Source organism: Talpa occidentalis, unplaced genomic scaffold (assembly GCF_014898055.3).
Source record: "Talpa occidentalis isolate TD23 unplaced genomic scaffold, MPIMG_talOcc4v2.1 talOcc4.14, whole genome shotgun sequence".
Taxonomy (NCBI): Eukaryota; Metazoa; Chordata; class Mammalia; order Eulipotyphla; family Talpidae; genus Talpa; species Talpa occidentalis.
In genome coordinates this window covers 44,325,086-44,342,834 of record NW_023601433.1, presented here as the reverse complement: position 1 = coordinate 44,342,834, position 17,749 = coordinate 44,325,086, and the positions used below count along the sequence as shown (strand labels likewise).

Sequence of the window (17,749 nt, the reverse complement as noted above, 5' to 3'; positions counted from 1 at the left end):
ATGATTCCACATCAGGAAATGTTTTAAAACTGTTCTGGGAGAAATTTTCTATTTTTCTCATTGGGTCTGAATGATGAAGTATATTGGAAGCCATCTGGGAAGCGATCATATGGGAGAGAGGGCCTTCCTGAAGATGGAGCAAACACTAAGAAATACAAATAAGGAAATTGGGTCCTGGTACAATTTAAGTCCTGGGTCATTCATTTGAAGAGAGTTAACTCTTGGACTCTTACATAAGCAAAATAAATAACTTAAAAAAAAAAAAACAACAAAGACACTTTTGGATTAGGATGTCTGTTGCAAGCAAAATAAATCTTGTATCTAGTAGATACTTTGTTATTGTTTTTGATTAATTTTTACCAGTAACCTCTTAATTTTCAGGCCTCTAACAAAATATCTGTAAAGATCCTTTTGGTTTGATTAAAATGGAAAAATAAATCTTTGCCATGATCTTCTGGGTCAATCACTTATCTCTGTTTGAAATACCAAAATTTATGTATTAATATATCGCTATTTCTAGATTATTCCTAATGTCTAGAAAACTTTTCCTTTAATATTTCAGGAGGGGAAAAATTAGAAGTAAATCTTTATAGTTGCATACCTTTAAAATTCAAATTTATTTCTTTATTCTTTAAAAAGTTAGAAACGCATTTCTTTGATTTTGTCAACTATGTTTGCAATGAAATGGATCAATTTAGTTTGATATTAAAAGAACCTAAAACTATTTTAAAATGAAGATTTTTCAGAATTTGAAAGTGATAGATATTTTTGTATAGCATTAAATGATCGAGGTTTGTAAATGGAAAATGAAAATGACTTATAATCCCATCCCCAAAGATCATTTATAATATTTTACACACAAATATTTCTGGACATTTTCTATCTGTAGAGATTTTTTTGTTGTTAAATGAGAAAAATGGAATCATTCTATTTAGATTCTCTTAATTTAATAACAATGTGGCAATCTTTCCAAGTCATATCTAAATATCATTTTGAATGACTACTTAATATTACATTGTATGGACATAGCAAAATGATTTTTTAAATTCCTTCCTTCCTTGTTAAGGAATATTACAATTGATTTCCTAACTTTAATATTACAAAAATGATATTTTTATAATTTTAAAGAATAAAAGACAAGAATTATAATAGTCGACACATTTGGAAATTTGATACATATTGCCAAATTGCATTCCCCAGATTTTTAGGTTCTGCTTTCTATGTGCTACTAACCCTTAAGAATTGTTGTCTGACTTTATTAATAAGGGAAAAGGAATTTAGAGAGAGATACCCAATTGTAGGATCCATGGGAAAACAGTTTTCTCAGAGTTTCTCACTGTTTTCACCATGACCTTCCAGCACAGGTGGCCTAGTAGATAACATGTAGCCTTGAGATGTTGTCCAGTGCAGAAAACAGTAGATAATAATGTAACCTTGATGTACACTTCACATGCACAAAACATAATTCTGTAAACTAGGCCTAAGCTTGGCCCTGTGCCGGCTCTGTCTGTAAATTATATAAAAGCTAATAGGGCTCTTGAGGGTAGGGGGAGCTCACTGGCTACTCACTGGGCACAAGGCCACTGCTGTGGTCCAAGCCCAGGGGGGCTACCGCTTCTGCTACTGCTCCTGCTGCTGCTGCTGCTGTTTTGCCCAGGGGGGATCCAGAGGGCCAAGGGAGCCCAAGGGGGCTCAGAGGCCTACCACCACCAGGGTGGGTATTTGGCTGCTGCCGCCAGGCCAGCCAGACAAATCATGCTGTTGCTCCCTGTCCATCTCCTGCTGCCTCATAATAAAGACTTGTTCCTGCTCCCCTCATATGGGCTTTATGAACTGCTTCTTGTCTGCTGCCATTGAGAACCTGGTAAGCCTGTAGCTGAGGCCTCACACACAGCGCAAGGATGGGATGACAGGCGGATGAGTATGGGGCCCCACACCGATTGAGGATTCAAGCAAGGATCACGATAGGAGAAGGGTGGCAACTGCCCGGAGTCACACTCTTGACCTGAGGCAGGAGGGGTACAGGTGTCCTGGTTTTATGGGGTGACCACCAGAATAGGGTAGCAGGGAAGCAGAGTATTAGCTGACCAGACAAGTTTAACTCAATAACAAGGTAAGTGAGGTAAGGTCACAAACAAGAAGCAGGTTCCCTCAATAAACAAGGACCAGGTTCCAAGGATCTTGCAACGCAGATAATCACAAACTCTGTATGAACATTCATGTTTACTTTTGCCCATTTCCTGGATGATATGTGGTCATACTTTACTAATTTTGAACTTCTTTGATAACTAGTGAGGTAGTCATTTTTTCAGTGGGTGAACTATCAGTTTTTTTGGTGCTACTTAAACCACCACCTGAAGCTGTGTCGGCTAGGGTCACTGCTGAGTCTGTAGTCAGCTAAAGAAGATTGGATGGCCTGGCTTCTGGATTTGACTGTCAGTTCAGGTACCTGTCTTATTCTCAAGATTTTCCAACATTGGGCAGGAAAGGGCAAGCTGGTTCTCACAGTAGCAGCAAGGTACCCAGAAAAACAACAGAATGGTAAAAAACCAGTTGGTGGTAAACTTGGAACTGGAACAACATTGCATCTACCTCATCCTGCTGGTCCAAGTCAGCTCCAAGTTCCGGTGAGGTGTAAGAAGTGGGAAAGAGACCTTGCCACCTTTGCAAGGGGCTATAAACTCACCTTGCAAAGAGGCATGTACATAGGGAAAATATTATTGGAGCTGTTTTTTGTTTTTTTTTTTTTTTAAATCTACCATACATGCTTTCTTTAGATCTATATATGGAGATCAAAACTTTCAATAGCTTTTTTGAAACATTTATATTTTGCAAATTATTGATTTTTTTCCTCAGTGTGAAGGTAGATCATGACAGAATTATTTCTCTGTTTCTTGGGTTAGTAAAAACATCAGTTTAATATTTGCTCCCCACTGATGATGTTGAGCTTTGTCTGAGTCCATTGGGAGAGGGGGTTTCTAAACCACCACTGTTTTCTAGGAGCCAAGACTCAGATAAAGCTCAACCTAGTCAGCAACATTGACACCTGAAACCTGGGGCTTACTGCTGGCACAGTGAGATCCTTAACCCTAACCAATTGCTATCAAAACCAAGTTCCCTAAAGGAGGTGTCAAGTACCCTGAAGGGAAGCGCCACAACAGGGCAATAAGGTCCTCTAAATCTTTACACCTAAAAGTGACATCCTCGAACTGAATCACATAGGACCTTGCTGGAAGTGCAGATTGCATCGTCACGAAATCCCTGGTGATTCATCCACACATTGAAGTTTGAGGAAAGCTTATTGAGGAAGTCAAGAGAAGCATGGCTGGAGGAAATGATCTGGTTATCCCACTTCTGGGTATTTACTTGAAGAATACAAAACCACTAACTCAAAGTGATGTCTGCACCCACGTGCTCACTGCAGCATTATTATATACAATAACCGAGAGCTGGAAACAACGTAGGTGATCATTGACAGATGACAGGCTAAAGAAGATACAACATGGCTGCAACATAGACTACTACTCAGCTTAAAAAAAAAAAAAAAAAAAAGATGAAATCCTGCTATTTGCAGCAACGTGGATGGATTAGAGGGCATTATGCTTAGTGACATAAGCCAGATGGAGAATGACAAACATTGGTTGATTTCACTCACATGTGGTAGAGAAATTAAATGAATGCACTAAATAAAAACAAACTTTTAGACTTTAAGACCAAATTAGTATTTACCAGAGAGACGTGGAAAGGCTGCTGGGTAAATTGAAGGATAGAACTAGACTTTTTTGTGGTGAACTTAATGCAGTATTTATGAATGTTGAGTTATTATGATGCACACCTGGATCTTATGTCAATGCAATGTTTCTTCAATTAAATTTTATTTTTGGGTCTCCCCTGGTGGTGCAGCAGTTGAGCACTGGGATGCAAAGCTGCCCACAGCCTCTGCAGCGCCGGTTCGATTCCCGGTGACCGGCGAGGGCCCCACATGGCACACAGACCTCTCCTGTCTCACCTGCTGCTCCCCTCAGCAGTGTATTTCGTCAGTCTGCCTGTTCTGTTCCTCGCTCTGGTTCTGGTGAATTCTCTCACCCTCCTGCACTTCTGACTGTACCCTGTGCTTGTATAAATAAATAAATAAATCTTTTAAAAAATATATTTTTTAAAAAAAGAAGTGAGAAATAAGAGCAGCAGGCAGTGTACCCCACATCAAAAGCATAGGGAAGGGGAGCAGAATATTGAAAGAAATGTGTTAAGGCTGCTGGTTTGCAACTGTCCTAGGCCTGGTAGATTCACTGTCAGTTCTCACTGATGAAAAGATAATTTTGGAGCCTTCAGTAGATTTTTACAGGCCTTTAATGCTGAAACAGGGGGACAGACCAGCTTTTCTCTCTCAGCATTTCTCTGGCTGTCTCCCTCCTCCCTTCTGTCCTCCTGACGCAGAGTGAGGCCACCTTTCTATTCACTCACCACAGATTTCTCTATTTACATATACGTATGCCCCGTGCTCTCTGGGCACAGGTGTCCATAATTACAGGTGTATATGCAAGGCTGCAGGTGTTGGTCATAGATGCTAGTAGCCGGAGGGTATTTAAAAAGCCTGATAACTTCTTTTGCCCTATAGAGGACCTGCTGTGAAGAAAGATAGGGAAATGGTAGGGCAAGGCCAGGTCATCAAGGACAAGGCAAATTGTGTTAACTGGGAATATAAACTTGAACAGACGGGCAATGAGAAGGTAGCAAACGGTTTTCAGAAAGGGAGGAACAAGATCAGATTGGAGTTTTAGAAATCCCATGTGACCCCCATATAGCAATGTAGAGAACCAAAAAGACAGTGACACCAGTCAGGAGGTGGCCATAATAAATCTCTGGGTACATAAATTTTTTTTTCTTTGGAAATGTTCTGACTTGAAGGTTTTTCTTGTCATCTAAAAACTTAGCTGAGGGCCTCCCCGGTGGCGCAGCGGTTGAGCGCCAGGTTGCAAAGCTGCCCGCAGCCTCTGCAGCACCAGTTCGATCCCCGGCCACTGGGTGAGGGTCCCACATGGTGCACAGACCTCTCCTGCTGGGCCTGCTGCTCCCCTCAGCAGTGTACTTTGTCTGTCTGCCTGCTCTGCTCTCCCCCCTGGCTCTGGTGAATTCTCTCACCCTCCCGCGCTTCTGACTGTACCCAGTGCTTATATAAATAAATAAATAAATCTTTAAAAAAATAAATAAAAATAAAAACTTAGCTGAGACTAGAAAACCTGCTTTCAAGGTGGCTTCACACCCACTGCCAATATCCTAGTTTAGGCCACCCCCACAATAGCTTACCACTGTCTCCATAGTAAAATTAAATTTCTTCCAACGTGGTCCACTTCATGGGCTGACCAACTGGTTCCTCTCCACACTAGTCTGTCTTCCCTGGGGCTTCTCCATATTGTTGCTTGGGTCTCCTTACAACATGGCAGCTGATGAGCAAATGGCCTTACAGGGAAGGAGCCAGTGGGAACTATGCTTTTTATGACCTGGCCTTGGAAATCACATATAAGCATTCCAATGCAATCTATTCATCAGAAGCAAATTATTAAATCCAGGCCATTTTGGGGAGAACTAGGTTCCAACTTTTGAAGTAAAGAAAGCCAAAGAAGTTTTGAACATTGTGCCATTAGGCCTTGTAAGAAAATTCATGTTTATCACTTTAATTCATTCAACATCTCACATCTCAAGACAACTAACTGCTTCTGTTTTTCAGTCTCTGATGCTTAGAATAATTTGCGTTCCTATTATTTTGACAAGACAGACATTTGTAATTCCCAATTTTGTGACTGTCTTTTGGCAGGAGAATTGTATTTGTTAGTGAAAGTCCCTGACTTAAAGGTGAAAACACAGAATTTCTGTAGGCAATAAGGAAGGCTACATTTTGCTTTGGGGCAGAATGTGGAGGTAGGAGGGATGAGGGAAAAAGATATGTAAAGAGTGGCAAGGATAACTCAAAAGAGGATGGAGAACCGTGGGCTCAGTCCCACGACTCCTTACAGCTCTCCAGATTTTTTTCAAAGTTGTTAAATTCATGTAATTTGCAAGGGGAGTGGTGGTTTTTTTAGCCCCTTCAGACTGTGAACAGGCTGGGCTTCATGTCTGGACTGAATTGAACCAAACAGAAACACATGCAGATGTGGGAGGTGAGCAGAAAGAAGCACCAGGGAAAAAGTCGAGGTATTTGCAGAATGGGGGAGTGGTGGGCTGTGGTGTGTGGTAAGGGAAAAGCCATACAATTGAGGACCGCAGTCAATGTCAGCTTGGTCTCCAAGGCCAGAGAGGGCTTGGTGCATAAGTTTGTATTTATTTCTGACAGTTCTCACTTTTTGCTAACTCAATGCATGCATAGAATGTCCTTTGTTGAATTTCAGCATCTAATGCTAAATACTTTTAGAAAAAGAAAAAAAAATCAAGTTAGAAGAAAATATTATATATGTGTATATGTAATTATATCTATATTAAAATGTATATGTATATATTTTGTTTAGCTTTGGGGGCAGAAAAATGTAAACTCACAGATAAGGCATATTTATATTGCTGCCCTAATGCTCCTTCTGAAATCAGGGTGCTCTCTGATGTCTAGGAATTACCCAACTTATAAATGTCCCAGCCCTTCTCTTTCAGAAGTGCATCATTTTAATCTTACAAAACTCTGACCTACATAGAAGGAATAATCTGTACCAGAGGGTCAACATGACCTATCTTATTTAATAATAGCTTGAAAAATCCATTTCAAAGTGTTAAACACAAAATAGCCTTCCTTAAAGATATTTTTCTGTATTTTTCTGTATTCTTTAAATATATATTCTGAGAGGACACTAAATTTCTCTGAGTGCCACCTTCTAAAAGCTAGATAGCTTTCTTTACTAGTTAAAAAAAAATCAAAAACAAAAACCCACCTGAAGTCCTGTTGCCTCTGTCTTCCAGACACTATTACTGAGAAAGAAATCTAATAAAACAATATGCTGTTCTATGACTCCCGGTGGAAGCAGGTATAATGGTGTTCTGTACAGCACTAGGTGACAAATGACACACTAGGCACACTCTGCTCTCGCCACCACCTATTATTGTTTTGTGGCATTGCAGGAATTCTTCTCTTCTATCTTACTTTTTTTTTTTCCATCTTTGCTTTTAAAATTAAAGCCAAGAATTTTGCTCAGCCCTTTGATTTCCGGCGCCATATGATATTGAGTGCCGGGTACTCAGTGACTACAAACTTGCAACTGATTAAGTTAGGCATGGGGAGACAGACTATTTCTAGTTCATACATAAAAGCAAATTCTTTTTAATCCAATAAGAAAACTAGTAAGACATATAAATCAAAATTTATAATAAGGTACTCAAAAAATCCAAATGAGTGTCCCCAGTCTAGTTCACAGAAGAGTTGCAAGGTAAGCATCAGTGGTTTGTCAAATTCCCTTTCCATGCTTCTCAATAACTGCTGGCTCAGCCCTACTCCACAGCGGTCCCGCTGAATGCTTCAATCTCATCCCCAACTCATGGCTCAGCATCTTTCCTCCCTCATCTCCACAGGAGGGGTTTGAGGTGAGAGGAGGAAGGAGATTGTCTCTTTCACTCCTCCCTGCTCCTCCTGCTAGTGCTGATTCCTCTGGGTTGGGCTGAAGAAGGGATATATATGGAAAATCAGTGTCTCTTATTTTAATCGGTGCCATAGTAGTCTTCCTTAGACATTCTCCGCTCCCCTGTCTGATACTAGGTGACATCCATGTGCAAAAGTAAGTGCTCCAGTTCAGCATATGAGTTGTTTGAGGGGCCTTGTTGGGTGAAGGGACCCTTCCCAATGCACAAGCCCTGAATACCAGTTCACCTTTTCCCTGTGCCCCCTGCAGCACGACGTCCCACCTGCTCCTGCTGCTTATATGCCCAGGCAAGTGACTGATTTCTTGGCTTGTGCCATAGGGGCTTCCAGCTCCACAACCATCCCTCAGTCCACCAGATCTGGGGAAAACCCTTGCATCCTTAGCATGTCAGGAAGTGGGAACACTGGTGGTTCTGCTACAGGAGTTTTTGAGGGTCTGCTGCCCATGAGCAAAACTAGACACTAGAATTGGTGGAAGGAAATCAGGTTTTATCAATTATCAGTAAACTTGAGGACAGAGCAGACTACTGTCACAAAGGCCATCTCCCTGAACTGGAGAGAAGCAAGGACTGGTATGGAGAGGGAGGGACTAGGAAAGGAGAGAGAGGCTACAGGGTCTATGATAGCAGGATTTCAGAGAAATAGGCAGTGTTTTCTAGGAACTGCATTCACTCCCTTTTTTCTTCCAAATTTCATTTTTTTTAAAAGATTTATTTATTTATACAAGCACTGGGTACAGTCAGAAGCAGGGGAGGGTGAGAGAATTCACCAGAGCCAGAGCAGGGAACAGAACAGGCAGAATAATGAAACACACTGCTGAGGGGAGCAGCGGGCAGCAGGAGAGGTCTGCGCGCCATGTGGGACCCTCGCCAGCAGCCTGGGATGGAACCAGCGCCGCAGAGGCTGTGGGCAGCTTCGCAACCTGGCGCTCAACTGCTGTGCTACCGGGGAGGCCCCCAAATTTCATCTTGATGGGGTTGTTCATGGTGCTGGTGGGTGTGGTTTATACCATGTTGATGAGGCTGTGCTTAACCTTTGTCCTATTTCAACCTCCACCTTGGTTTTAACTGGTTTTGCTTGATTGTCTGGTTTTGCCTGCCAAAAAAGATAAACAGGAGCAAAGCGAGGACAAACAGGTGAAGGAGGAGGAATTGATGGTCACTAGCCCATGGTGACATGGTTACTATGGTTACTAATTCCCTGACCATACCTGTCTCCACTGGGCCATTTTCCTCTACCTTCCTTCCTATGTTTAAATAGACACAAATGCCAATGACATCAGCAGATGACCAGCCTAGAATGGAAGTCAGCCCCCCATTTTGGCCAGCATCTGTAATCTCTGTGACTCTCCTAGAGTGGGGGTCAACAAAGTTTTTTCTGTAAAGGCCAGAAAGTAAACATTTTCTGTTTTCTCAGCCATATAATTTCTGTTTTGACTATTCAACTCTGCTCTTATAGTGAGAAGCTGCCATGGAAAATATGAAAATGCTCAAGTGTGGCTGTGGTCCAATAAAACTTCATTTTCAGAAATAGGGGGTGGGCTGCATTTGGGGAGAGACTGTAGTCTGCTGCCCCCTACCCCACTTGGCTTGACACAGAGGCTGGGGGAGCAGCTCATGGAGCGAAGAGAAAGCCCAGTCCTTTTCACCAAATGGTGAACTTGGGACCTTGTACCATCCACCCCCTCATCCCGCTCCAGGATTTCTGCTTGTACTGGCTGCAGGGGAGCACAACAGGAAGGAGTTTCAGTGAAGGAAGAAGAATTGATTGGGACACTTCCCAATAATCCCAAGCATGGACGCCCAGAGACCTACTGCTTGCAGTTCTCCCAAGAATGCAGGGAATTTGAATCTTTTTCTCAGTTTTAGATACTTAAGAGTCTTGAGCATAAGAAAGTCCCACTTGACCCCCAGTGACTCTTTATTTAGCATCATGTTTTATTCTGTGGGTCAGTGAGTCAGGAATGAGAAACAGCTGTAGCTCATCAAGGACAGTTGCTCACTGACTTTCTCCTAATCTAGGTCTGTTACATTCTCGACAAAATTTGAATACTTTCCACGTTCTATGTTGCCCAAAATACTGACTTTATAAAATGTAGTTGATAAGTCTTATGTTTTATTAGGCCTTCCCTTCTTTCCTCCCTCCCTCCCTCTCTCTCTCCCCTCCCTCTTTTTTAGTTCACATGAGCTCTGACCTGCGCAGGAGGTTGGGGTGGGGGCAACGCGCTCAATACTCAGTATGGCTTTTCTGAATCTCCTCTTCCTCCCTCTCTCACCATTACCAAATGAACATCTCTCTCTATTAATCCCGATCTATTTCAAATAATCTCCTTTCATGGTTTCCAATTCTGTGGATTTTCCTTCCTTCAATACACATTTGATCATTAGCTTATTCTCATCTTTTAGAAAGGATTGCCCCCCCCACCCCGCTCCTAAAGCATGTCTTCTTCTAGCTCCCTTCCTACTCTCCTCTCTCACTTCCATGCATTTGATGGATTCAACAGTCGCCTCTGCTAGCTGTGTTCTCCTCCTTTATTTACTCAGTCCTCAGCTCCTACAGTGAGTCACACAGTTGTACATAATGCAGACACAATCACGAAGACTTAACTTGTCTTTAAGGAACTTACAGTCCAAAGAAGTGAGAAGACAGAAATACAAACAAGCCACTGACACTAGGGACTACTGGTTCTCTTTTTAGTGGACTGTAGATACTGATGTCCATAAACTCCTAAATGGATGGGAGTCAGATTGTGGTACAGTATTGCACTTCAAGAAAAGTACAGCAAGAAAAGTACAGAAAGGAGCAGCACCTCCATTACAGAGGCGGGCTGAGCCTAATACCATTTGCTTGTGACTCTTGGTACAATCCATTTGATGTATGACCATAAAATGCGCCCCCGCTGTCCTCGCCCAACAGACGCAGGCATAGCTCTCTTGCCCCTTTTATATCTTTCAGCAAAGGCCCTAGGCATAATTATGAGGCTATGCTGGTCTTGTTGGACCCACTGCAGTGGAAAATGTAAGTGGAAAAGGATCAGGAACATAACAGATCCCACAGATTCTTTTGATAACTCCGTACTAGGTCTTGCGGGAAAAATGCAAACATGCTGCCCACAAATTGTTTATGGTCTATATATTAGGAATTATAGTCACAAGTGCAGAGAAAAATAAAACCACCAAGCTGAAGCATCATTTTCAAAAATTTTAAAAGCTGGAGAGGAGTAGCTATTAGTTCTTCGTTATGTGGTAGAATTCACCACTGAAGTCATCAGATTTAGGCCTTTTCTTTGTTGGGAGATTTTTGATTACTGATCCAAACTCCTTATAAATTTAGGCTTATTCAGATTTTATTTTTCATCATAATTTAATCTTGGTATGTTTTTTTCTATCTAGGAATTTGTCCATTTTGTCTAGGTTATCCAAATAAATGATGCACAATTGTGTTTAGCCCTCTCATCAGCCTTTTTATTTCTGCAGAGTTGGTAGTGAATGTCATTTTGGTTTCTGATTTTAGTAATTTTTCATCTAGATTCATAATATGTTGTTCTTATTTTGGCTTTAACTACTCAACTATATGTTAGAGTTATTTAAAACAAGAAAGAAAATTTTATATTTATCTACATAGTTGTGTAGACTTGCATTTCCATCTGGTAACGTTTTTTTTCTTAATTGAGGTAATATTGGCTTAAAACAGTATAAATTTCAGGTGCACAGCTTCTCACCTCTCCAACTGTATATATAATAACCACGCTTACCACCAAATGTCCCCATCTGGTATCATATTTCTTCTCCTGGAAAACTTCCTTTAATATTTTTTAAAATGCAAATCTGCTGGAAACCAGCTCTCAATTTTTGTTTTGCCTAAAAAAAAAAAAAAATCCACTTTTATAAGATAGGTGTTTTACAAGTATATTTTTGCTGGATATTATTTGCACTTTTTTTTTCATTTAGCAATTTAATGAAATTATTTGTTTTCTGGTTTGCTATGTTTTTATGAGACTGCAGTAGTCATTCTTAGCTTTCTTCCTGTGTATATAATATGCTACTTCTTCCCTAGCTGCTTTTATGATTTTTTTTACTACTGACTTTTACCAATTTGATTTTGATGAGCATTATAGTTTATTTGTGCTTTTTCAGCTGGTTTTTTGGTTGTATTTGTGTGTGTGTGTGTGTGTGTGTGTGTGTGTCTTGGATTATGTCGTTTACATAAAATTTGGGGAAATTTCACACATTATTCCTTAAAACCAATTTATTCCTTAAATGTTTTGTCATTCATGCCCATTTTTTTCCCCTTTTTGGACTCTAATTACCTGTATTTGATATTTGATATTGTTTCACAGGTAAGAAGATCTATCATTATTATTGATCTTTTTACTTTTTATAGTGCAATTTGGATAGTTTCTAACATTTTGTCTTCCAGTTCTTTAATCCCTTTAGATCTTTAGATCTTTAATCCCTTTCCCCACTATATTTATCTTTAAGGTACTGAACATACTTATAACATGAACTAAAACAGTAGTTCCATCACTTATGACATGTCTTGGTTTTATTCTACTGACTAATTTTTGTCCAGTTCTGAGCTACATTTTCCTACTTCATGGCATGTTTAGCAATTTGTAATAATCATGTTAGTAGGAAGCTAATTTGATGAATGCTACTATCTGCCTTTTAAAAAGTTAAGAAATTATTTGAACTTTGTTTTGGCAACAAATTTAGTAACTTGGGGTCAGCTTGATTTTTTTCAAGACTTTTGTAATGCTTTATTAATGCAATTGTAGTGTAGCTTTTACTCCTGAGCACATCTTTCCTACCACTGACCTCTGAGTTTCTTGTTTTCTAAGATGTCTTCACTGTGGTTGAGTGAAAATCATATTGCTATAATATGAGAATGTGCAGATCTAGGCCCAAGGCTATGTTCCTGGTATAATATTGAGTAGACGAATATTTGGACTGACTCGTGTCTACATATTGGGCTATTTCAGAGCTCAAAATCTTCTGTTAGCCTACTGTCACGTAAGGCTCATATGATTTCTCCTTGCGCCCTCAAAATATCTTTATCCATGGCATGGCTGCTTCTAAGACTGGTAAAGTTACTGCTCCACCTCATTGTTCAGATATGAATGATTTGTTTTCATGGAATTCCATTCATTGAGGATTACCTGTGTCTAAGCTCTTTGTTCAACTGATATAATTTTTGAGGGTTTTTCTTATTATCATAGGTGAAGAATATATTATTTTTCCCTTTCCTAATTGACCAGAGGTTTTTATACAGAAGGATGTATATACACAGAGACAAAAAATGTTTAAAACCCATTGAAACTCTTCAAATGGAAATCCTTAAATCTGTTAGAAAATGCTATTTTCAGGGAGTTGTTATAGGTGACGCACATTTTCAGCAACAAAATTACACAGCAAGAGAAGCACTTCAAGATACCCATTCTCAAGGTGCTTTTTCCATGCAGCAATTTCTTTTTTTAAAAAAAGTATACTTTTCCTCTTTTTGATAAAGATTAGATACATGTTTTTCTTTCTAAAATATTGTCTGCCTACAATACTGCAACAGTCTCCAAATTGACAGTACTTGTATAATGCTCTTTCCAATGTGCTCTCTGCTTTCACAATGGACCATAACATTAGAATGTACAGAGCTACACTCCACACCTCTCCTTCCCTCATTTACAAAACCCCCCACTGACTTGAAGATGGTTCAGGATGAGTACTAAACTGCTTAACATGCATAAAATCCTTCATAGATACTCAAGGTCATTTCCAACTATGTCTCGTTATGTGCCATAGCTTCAGTCTTCCTGTCTTTCATCACCTTACCTGAGGTAGGGAGCATCTTTCAGGCCTCTGCATATGCTATGTTCCTTTACCTGGAATATTCTTTTTTCCTCTTTCTATCTAAGAAGTTTTCACTCATGCCTTCAAGAAGGCCAGTGTAACTGTCAGTTTTGGGGAATAAACTGTCATTTTCACAACCAGAGCTGAATTTTCCCACTGTAACAAACACTCTTCCTATACCATTTAAAGTTGTACAATAATGGTGTATAATTACTTGGTGGCAAGACAAACAAGTATGTTTCTCCAAATAGGTAGTGAGCAACTAGTGTGGCCTCATTCACCTTTGACCCCAGACACTTAATAAAGGACCTGAGACTAGGTAGATGATGACATACAAAGAAAATTTGTCATAACAAAAAATAAAGTATTGCTTAAATGTTTTTATTTCCTTTTATGATAAAGCCAGAAGGAAGTCAAATGAGGTCATCAAATATTTGGATAGTCTATTTTCACTACTGGATTTTTCCAGCAAGATAAAAATTATACAGTTTCATGTTTAGCAATTTTTTTTTTTTTTTTTTTGTGGGACCCTCGCCGGCAGCCAGGAACAGAACCGGCACTGCAGAGGCTGTGGGCAGCCTCGCAACCCAGCGCTCAACCGCTGCGCCACCAGGGGAGGCCCATGTTTAGCAATTTTTAATGATCTGCAGCCACTTTTAGTTTGGCTTGCCCTGTTTTCCGTAATATGTATGATGATTAACTGCTAGAATTCAATGATGAACAGTGAAATTAAGTGATGACTGAAGATTAATTTAAATACACAGTCCTAAGTTAATTGAGAAAATAATTTTTGGGCAAAATGAAAGTATTATTTATGGTGTTACCAGTGGTAAAACCAGAAATAATAGATGAAAATTAAGAAAAGAACACTTTAAGAAGAAGATAAAAATTCTCTAGACAGTGAGACCTACTAGACTGTGAAATAGGCTTTCAAATAAAGTGATGGAAACACAATCCCTGGAGACATTCTAAATAAAAGGACAAAGGACTAAAAAGTGCTTTGCAGAAGAGAATTCCGTGTTGATAGGTGAAGCAAAAAGGGGGCAGGGAAGTGGATGATGACCAGATGGGGCCCACAGAGAGAGTGAATAGAAGAGGGTGGACTGAGAGATCCAGGAGACTTGAGGGGAGTTTCCATAGGAGGAGAGAAGCAAAGGCAATGTCAGTGGTGGGAAGAGGAACACAAGAGTCAGAAATGACATGGTACACAGATGGGTACCTTCAGTGGAAAGGCCAGTTAGATTCAGACACTGACTATGGAAAAGGAGCTTGGGTAGAGAGTAGATTCGAGAGGAACTTGACAGGTGAGAAGAGTTTTTCTTATCACAGGTGATAGGCAGAAGAGCAGATTCCTGAAAAGGAATTAGCCCTACAAATAAAATGCATGCAGTTACTTATAGTCTCTGTCTCTACAGGAGGAAGGGGTGAGGTAGGAATAGGGGTGAAGTGTTACTTGTTTCTGTAAGCTCAGTATCTGGCAAAGAATATTTCCTGAAATTTGTTGAATGAAGGAAAGCATTACAAATCAAAGCGTAGTTTTAAACAAGAATAGCTTGGGCTTCCCCGGTGGCGCAAGGGGTTAAACAGAGCACAATGAAGCTAGCCACAGCCTCTGCAGCACAAGTTCGATCCCTGGCCAGGGAGGTAACCCACATGGCAAGCAGACCTCTCCTGCCTCGCCCACTGCTCCCCTCAGCAGTGTATTTCAGTGGACCTGCCTGTTCTGCTCCCCACTTTGTCTGGTGAATCTTCTCTCTCACACACACACGCCGCCCCGCACCTCTGGCCTGCACCCCAGCTCTTGTATGCATAAAAAAAATCTTTAAAAAAATTATAGAGAATAGCTTTACTAATAGGGTCCAGGACCTATTAGAAGAGAGAGAAACTAGTAAGGGCAAGTGTTGAGAAGTCTCTTACAGCATGATAGAGAGTACTGAATTTCAGATATTTATCCAAGTAAAAAATATGTTATGTTGTGACTTGGTATACACATGCACATACACATACACATTGTTATCATTAACAATATACAAAATAATAATAAATATGATGTGTCGTGAACTTAGTTTCTGTATATCATTTCATGACCTATTAAATGGCTGGAATACACTAAATTGATTTCAAGATTAGCAGATGCTAATGTGTCACAATCTATAGTTTTAAAAGCACTAATCTAGAGAAATTAGCTATGAAATGACACCAAATGAGCAGGATATATTCTTAAAGAGCATTCTTGAAGTATAGCTTGAAGTGAGAAGTTTCCAGCAATGGCTCCATGGAGATATCATTTGTCGCATGGAATAAGAATATCAGTGATTCAAACAAAATATGAACATTGTCCATTTCAACCCACCAGAGCCTTTGTTGTCCTTATATTGCTTTCAAAACACAGAAGTAAGAAAATTTTAAGGAAACTTACTAAGGACACTAGGTATCGAAATCAGTTAACTCCCCAATGGGTTCTTTTGATAATTCAGAATAATGCCAGCATACTGCAGACATCTCAGACAAAAAGTTATCATTTTTATTTCTGGCAGATAATGTATTGTGAGCGTTTGAAATTAGGGTAGAGTTGAACTGAATTTGAGGGTTAAACATTCATTACACCAAGCCTTTTATAGTCCAGATTTTTTTTTCCTCAATGACAGACTCTTTTTACCATCTTTGAGGTTTCCTGTCCCAATCTCTTGGACAAATATGCTTATAAACCATCCAGTATTCTGTTCTTGCCTCACTGACAGGCATAAAAACCCATTTTCTGTTGTAGCTCCCTAACAGGCCTGATGCTCTAATTCTCCCTTCATTTCTTCATAGCTTCAGAATGATTCTCTCTGGAGTTCATTCTTCTCCTGACACAACCGTGAAGGACATCTTCCTTTCCTGAATCTCTCTGGCTGACAATAATATCGTCTTTTCCCTTCTTGTCTTTAACTGATGCTGCTTACTCACATAGGGATCCTTTATTCACCTTCCTTCCTGGTGCTTTTTGAAGCAAACCATCACTGTTCACACCTCGTTTGTCTCAGGGCATTCCCTGGTGGTCTTGCTGGCTGTCACTCCATCCTTTGGAAGCTCTTTTCCAAACATGGCTTCCCCTCTGGGTCTTAATTATGTATCTCTGAAAATTCTTCAGCTTTCTTATAGACGTGTGAATGGTAATGCACTGGGATTTCAATTAGTAGATCCTCTAGGAAAGAAGACCTTTATAATTAAGTGTTTGTATTTTCAAGAAGGCAAAGCAAAATAATTGTTCTAAGTCTTGGGAAATAGTGTTAGTTTGCTTTATTGGATCAGTGAAGACAAACTGTCCTTTGCCATCCTTCTTTAGGGAGATGGCAGTGAAACTATTGGATCTTTCTGTCGTTGAGTTAAAGAACATGAGCTTAAAGGTGACACACTCTGTTTTTTTTTTTAAATATGTATTTATTACATCATCCTTAATTTTTGTCCACTGTATGATTTCTCCATGAAATTCCCACCACCAATTCACCTGTGTACCATCACCATAGTCCCTAGTGCTCTTCCATCCCTGTCCTGCTCCCTCTTCCTCCTTCCCTGCAGAATGTCTCTGGCCTGTTGATTTTGATTTTTACTTTATTATAGTTATCTTTTCCCCTGATTCCTTATTTGGGGTTTTAAAACTGAGTCTGTGACTTACTTGTTTCACAACTTTGAATTGGTTACTTAGTCATCCTAAATTTTAGTTCCTTCATCTATAAAACAAGTAAAACAGTATTTGCTTTAGTAGAATAACAATTTAAATGAGCTAATACACATGTAAGTGGCCAGCACAGTGGTTCTCAAACTTTGATATGTGCTATGACCACCTGGAAATTAATGAGTCCAGGAGCCCACATGCATGGGAGTAGGAGAAAATTCTTTGTATTTTTACCACAATTTCCAGGTGATTCTGATAGACATCAAAGTTTGAGAAACACTGGTCAAGTACATTGTAGACATTCAACATATTTTCCCTTTGCCCTATTTTCACAGACAAAATATATGGAAAGTCATCTTAAACAATTTAAAAGAAATTAACTTTGACTTAAATTTGACTTTCAAAGGCCAAGGATCCGGAGAGGAAAGGAATTATACTGAAGATAAATCTATCTTATGTCTCCTAATCTGTAACCCTAAAGCTACCTCTTGACCAGGTCATTCAGCCGAAGGTTGTAGAATTCCTGACTAGTAATTGCTATTTTATGCATATTGATAGGAAAGTATACTCTAAAATTCTAAAAGCATGTGGCCTTATATATTTTTAAAAGTTAAAATTAATCTTAACCTTTAA

General features: G+C 39.7%; 1 long non-coding RNA gene across 1 annotated transcript in view; it reads right to left on the bottom strand.

Annotated features, from left to right (window-relative positions):
• The window catches only part of LOC129145760 (uncharacterized), a 96,849-nt gene extending 83,151 nt beyond the window's left edge, over positions 1–13,698 (bottom strand). The window contains exons 1-2 of the long non-coding RNA XR_008551777.1: positions 13,441–13,698; positions 11,370–11,475 (exon numbers count right to left, since the gene is read on the bottom strand). This is a non-coding gene — a long non-coding RNA (uncharacterized LOC129145760). The remainder of the gene's footprint in view (positions 1–11,369; positions 11,476–13,440) is intronic.
• Between the last annotated feature and the right edge of the window lie 4,051 nt (positions 13,699–17,749).